We start from the raw sequence: 6,293 nt of genomic DNA, 5'->3' as shown, positions 1-6,293 counted from the left end.
CTGAGCCAAAATCAAGAGTTGGAAGCTCAACTGACTGAGTCATCCGGGTGCCCCTGGAATCTTTTATTGAGGAAAAAGGTGAGCTTGCCACAGAGCTTATTTCTGAAACAGACCATAGAGCTATCTTGAGGGACCGTCCCTAGGAGTCATCACAGCCCAAATGGAGCTGGAGCCAGGTCACCAAGTTGTGTCACGGTTGCACTCCAGCCCCACGTGGCGGCAACACCAGGTCTTTCCTCCAAGGGAACTCTGACAGCACCTCCCTGTGTTCACCATGCAATCCTGGTTTTGTTCAGCAAATGTTTATTAATGCAGCCTGAATCGTGTCATTAGCACATAGAGTCCATTATCACTATTGGCTTTGGATGGCCATCCATTAGAATCCTACTGCTTTTTCACATGTGTAAATCTCTTCCTGCACAGAAGTCCTGGAAACCAAAGCAGCTGTATGACTTATTTTCTTAGAATAAACATTAATTAAAAATATTCTATTTGTCAGAGAGAGAGAGAGAACACAAGCAGGGGGAGCGGCAGGCAGAGGGAGAAGCGGGCTCCCCAAGGAGCAAAGAGCTTGATGTGGGACTCGATCCTAGGACCTTGAGATTATGACCTGAGCCAAAGGCAGACACTTAACCGCCAGAGCCACCCAGGCGCCCCCTCAGTTTATTTTTGTGCTATTTTAGACCCTTACTGACCAATGGTGTGGTCAGCCGTCTGGAGGGCCCTGCATTAATCTGGCTTTATGGGAGCAGGGGGAATCTGCAGGACAATGTTCCTGCAGGAGTAGGATTGCAGCCAAACCACACACTCCCAAACAGCACCAACCCAAGGGCTGGAAGGAGAAAACAAGGGGAATAGGACATTTGAACATGTGGTCCAGATCGCAACGTCCTGAGGAGGCAAAGAGGGAGAACCTGGGGCTTCCTGAAACGGGTGCTTGAAGCCGTATCTGAAGGAGGGGAAGGGTGCCTCTCTCTCCTACCCTGCACTTTGTTTTCCAGACTCACCAACGGATCTTTAAAAAAACAAAACTCTCTTTAATGTAAACGCTAGTTTGCCCTGCTTGGTTCTGATTGGCGGGAGGATGTGGTGGTGCAAGTTCTGATTGGTGGAGATGGGAGCGCCTGGCGCTGATTGGCAGGGACCCCTTCAGGGGCAACCAGGCTCTTCCCGGCCTCCGGGTGAAAATGCTCAGAGCCCGTTCCCAGCCTGTCCCTAGCTTCTCCCCAGCTTCCCATCCCTTCAGTGCCGGGTCCGCCTTGGAAGCTGTGGAGGTGCCAGTCCCTCCCAGCCCCAGAGGTCACCTGCCGCGGTGTCAGCCCCACCCACCCCCCGGGTTCCTTCACGTAAGGAAGGCCGGCTCGAAGACACCTGTACCAGTTCAAGTACAAGTGCCCAGCTCGCCCCCAGTGATTAGCCACAGTCACCCAAGGCGGCTCAGTGACCGCAGGAAAGATGGCCAGCATTAAGATGGCCCGTCAATAGTTCTGTTGACAACTCATTAGAACATATGAAAAACAATGCGCATCACTTTTCATCACCATCTCCAGATTTTAGAAACATTGCCAAGGAGGGCAAAAAACCCACTCTCCAGTGCCTGGCTTCCCATTGGCTTATCTGGCTTTTAGGAAATGAGCAGTCGTTGTTGAAGACAGGCTCTGTGCCCTTCCAGCCCCAACTCCCAGCCCCTCCTCCAGCCGGCCATGTGCTTTCGAGAGGTCTTTGGCTCATCTCAGAGTACCCGCGGAACATCCCTCCCTGTAACTGTGCGAGGCAAGAGCTGAGGTCTCAGAAAGGCATCCAGGAATCTCTCATTAAGATCTTGGAAGGCATCTGACTTGTCCCAGTTTGTTCTTTTTGGAATAAGAAAATTCTTCCGTTCGTTTTTACCATAGTATTCCACAGAAGAACTAAAAAAATCCTACTGAAAATAATGTAGGGAAAAAGCAAGTCCATTACAAATGGGACCTGGAAGTTCAGGAGAGAAGGATAAGGAAGGGCTTGTGTCCCATAAACCAGCCTAGGACTAAGATGGTGGCTGACTGTGCATTGCACTCTTGTAGCTAAGACACCACTGAGCCCATGAGGTCACAGAAAGGTTGCTGTAGAAAGTACCCCAGGAGAATTGTCTCTGAGCTTGCAGGGAAGAGAAGTGCACATGCTGGGTCGAGGGCTGTTTGCGATATGAGCACTGTCCCTAGGAAGGCTTTTGCAGACAGATTTCCCTCACCTCCCCCAGACCCTGACCTCTCTCAGGCCTGTGTTTTGTGGCTTTTGTACTATTACCATTTCAGCATTTTCCATTAGCATTTACTGTTATTTAAATTATTGATCCTTGGGCCCCTGGGTGGCTCAGTTGGTTAAGGGTCATGGGATCGAGTCCCACGTTGGGCTCCCTGTTCAGTGGGGAGTCTGCTTCTCTCCCTGTCCTCCCCCCACTCGTTCTCTCAATTTCTCTCGATCTCTCACTCAAATAAATAAAATTTTTTAAAAATTAAAAATATAAATTATTGATCCTTTAAGTGTTCATACCTTGCTAGACTGAGTAGTAACTAGCTAAATGGCGGGGGGTTGGGGGGGTGCGGGATTTACACACACACACAGGCACTCATCAATATGCGTGATTTCTAAAAATCTATTATCTTTTATTGCTTTCCCCTTTATTCCTACTTGCTTTTTCCTCTGACAAATCCAGGATGCTTTGCAGACGTGTAGGCATACGTGACATTTCCTGTGGCCTATATTAAAATCTGCAGTGGCCAAGGAGCTGGGGAGGGTACTTCCTAGGACACAAAAAAGCTCACTCTGCACAAGGAGCTTGACATCTGTGCACACGGGCTGTGTCTCTACAGGGACCAGCCTAGTCTGCTCCCTGACCCTTCTCTTCCTGCCCTTTTGCCAATTTATCATTCTGCACAGAAGGGAAGAGACCAGATGGATTCTGGCCAGAGCTAATACTAATGCACTTCTATTTATGAGTAATCATTTTTAACAGAAAATGGGGTTTGCTGTCCTGAAGGGAAGGTCAGATAGAGAAGGCTAAATGCCTCGTCATGAGAAGCTGGTCTCACCGAGGGAAAACAAGAAGGCAGAGGGGCTAACAGTCATTGGTGCAAAGCAGGGGAATCGAAAGCTAAGCCTAGGAATATACCAAATTGAAAAGCCATCTTTTTTCACAAGCGGAGGAGATGAATAATTTAGTTTCGGCTAGGTACAGCCAGCAATCTTATATCTGGAACAGGGCCTGAATAAAATCAAGATGACCCAAGAGCGAAAACAAAATGGATATCATCGGCCATCTCTCCTCTCTGAAAAGCAGGAGTGAAAAACGCAATTCTGTAAGTGTGGGTGACTGAGTGTGATGGGCACTTAAGGACAAACAGCACACAAAGCCACACTTGGAAGATTTGTCACTCAGGGGGAAGTGCTGAATTAATTTTTTGCATCACATTCTAAGCTTGGTTTAAATTCTCACTTTTGTAAAGATTACAAAGGGTTAAAATCCTACAGACGCAGGGTTTGGAGCACCACAAATGCCACCAAGTTCTGGCCATTCGCTGCCCCTTTGCAGACACATTGATCTCACAGCTGTATTGATGCCATGTTTTTGGTTTACAGACCCACAACATTGCAGATGCTTCGGGAATCCACAAAGGGCAGCTGAGAGATGCTCCCCAGAACTCCTTGGGTCTAATCCCCTCGCTTCTCTTGCCCTGATGAGCCTCTCCCCCCGGTCCTTGGCCTTGGTATCACACTGTGGTCCTGACAGGATTGACAGATTTAGCAAGAAAAATACAAGATGCCCGGTTAAATTTGAATTTCAGATAAGTCCTTTTTCAGTATGTCTCACGCAATAACCGGGCATGCTGTATTTTATCTGGCACCCATAGGCGCTGAGTGTATACATGGGGTCTGTCAGGGAAGCGCTCTGCCTTCCTACCGGGCTCCCCCAGGGTCCCTCACACAAGCATAGGATGGCTAACCACCAGATGTCCCAGGGTGGAGGCCTTGCAGAAATGGAGTAACCGCCCCTGCTGTCTTGTTCGTATGCAAGACGCAGGGTACAGAGTGATAGGTAAAAAAAGAGCAAAAGGAGGATGCAGTAGCAATCCCAGGAAAAACGCCCTGTAGATATTCCCAACTTCTTGTTTATTTTTATTTTTTTAAGATTTTATTTATTTGACAGAGAGAGACAGAGAGAGAGAAGGAACACAAGCAAGAACACAAGTGGGAGAGGGAGAGGTAGGCTTCCCGCGGAGCAGGGAGCCCAATGCAGGGCTCGATCCCAGGACCCTGGGATCATGACTGAGCCACCCAGGCACCCCCCAACTTCTTGTTTAGAAGTAGAAACTCTTCCCTTCGCTCTGCTGATCTTGACCGTAAGGAAGTCACTGAAGCTGCTTGGATTCCAGCTTCATTTCTGACACCAGAGAGCAAATGAGTCAGTGTTGACACAGCCAGGTAATGCTCACGCACAAGATCTGTTGCGAAGCTGGTCTCTCTGGATTCGCAGGGCATAGACCAATTTGCGGTCACTTCTTTTAAGGAGCACTTGTGATAAAGGATAGTCCCCAGAGCCAGGCCCTCTGGACCTGGAATGTGTGCAGTGTAGGTCTTGGAGACTCTACTGTAGAAGCTGTGCTGTCTGTGGGACTCCAGCCTGAGCATTGGCATTGGCATTGACATGGATCCCTGATGCCTGGTAGACTTCTGCTCCTTCCCATTGCCAGGACTGGACATAGACTCTTTACCCCAAATTCAAATGATCTGTTTGGGGCAGATACCATTTACTAGAACTCCTGATTCTATATTGTTTTGGAGACTAAACACTCTCCAAAGAACTCATTCCTGTCCAGTTCACGATCCTCCCTTATGTTCAGGTTCTCAGAAAAGCAACAGGCTAGGGCACAATTCCCCCAATCCAATCAGCTGTGGCCAGGGCTGTAGGGTGACAAAACATAAAACACAGCAACTTGTTGAGAAGGAACCACCTGTGGTGGCCTTTTCTTCAAGAGGAGCTTTGGGTACAGTGGAAGCTTCCAAGTCTATGGATCCATTTATATATTCCACCTCTTACTTCCATGATCAGCTTCAAAGGACCCCTATCCAACCTCATCCAACTCTTGCAACCCAACAAATACAGACATCCACGTTGTCTTTTCTCAGTGATGGAAAACAGAATGTTTTGGACATTTTAAAGTTTGATGTTATTTTAGAAATTACATAGGTAAGGAAACTGATGTCCAGGCTGAACATCCAGTTACTGTGATCTTATTTATCATCGAGATTCCAACTCTAGTGACCACCTCCCTTCTTTGGTTCTTCTGTACCACCAAACGATCCTGTATCCCGAATCTCTTCTCCAGGGTTGACCAAACTACTCTTCCTATCCCAACAATTTAGTTTTTCCAATGGAGAAAAAAATTGAAATGGGAAAAAAAGCAGATTGCCTCTATTTACAGTCACTTTTGGACCAAGTTCCTATCCACACCAGAAGTGTAGGCAAGGACACTTTTCTTCTTTGTTTAGTTTGTATGGATCCTGTCAACCCCTAATCTTGTACTCGGAAAATCAGAACCAGGGGATGTCGTCATTCCAATGAATGATGTGAGCCTTCTCTGCTCCCTGAGTGCATCTCTCCTTCCTGACCCTTGATCCAAGGCAGTTAAGAAAAACAATAAAATCACAAAACCTCACTTTTGATCAATGCATTCCGGCCAGAGGGAGGGAGAGCGGGTTGTCCTTACAGAATATCTATAATTAGATTGGGTTTGGAACTTGGACTGCTGCATTGAGTAGAGAAAAAGCATAGTTTTAAATCACCATCTCAAAACTTCCAAAGGAGCTAGAGGGATCTAAAAGCTCTGAACAGAATTGGGAGTGAAATCAAGGCATTTTGAACTAGTGACCTTATTGGAACACCTTATAAGTAGGCACATGAGTAGTTAAGTCTTGCACAAATTGGAGGTCATCATTTCTCTGTAGCCCAATGAAGTAACAGCAGTGAAAGAGAATAAAGTATTCAGATAGACTGTACGGATTCCCTTGCCCCTCATAACACCTTGAGATGACATGAAGCTACAAATTGGAATTTTTAAAAAATTAACTTTATTGAGGTATAATTTATATACATAACTGTATCTATGTAAATTGTATAACCCAGTGCATTTGGAAAGATGTATATACCCATGAACTTATTTTTTTTTTAAGATTTTATTTATTTGACAGAGAGAGACAGCGAGAGAGGGAACACAAGCAGGGGGAGTGGGAGAGGGAGAAGCAGGCTTCCCGCG

This window comes from Neomonachus schauinslandi, chromosome 6 (genome assembly GCF_002201575.2).
Source record: "Neomonachus schauinslandi chromosome 6, ASM220157v2, whole genome shotgun sequence".
Taxonomy (NCBI): Eukaryota; Metazoa; Chordata; class Mammalia; order Carnivora; family Phocidae; genus Neomonachus; species Neomonachus schauinslandi.
Note: the sequence above shows the minus strand (reverse complement) of the source record.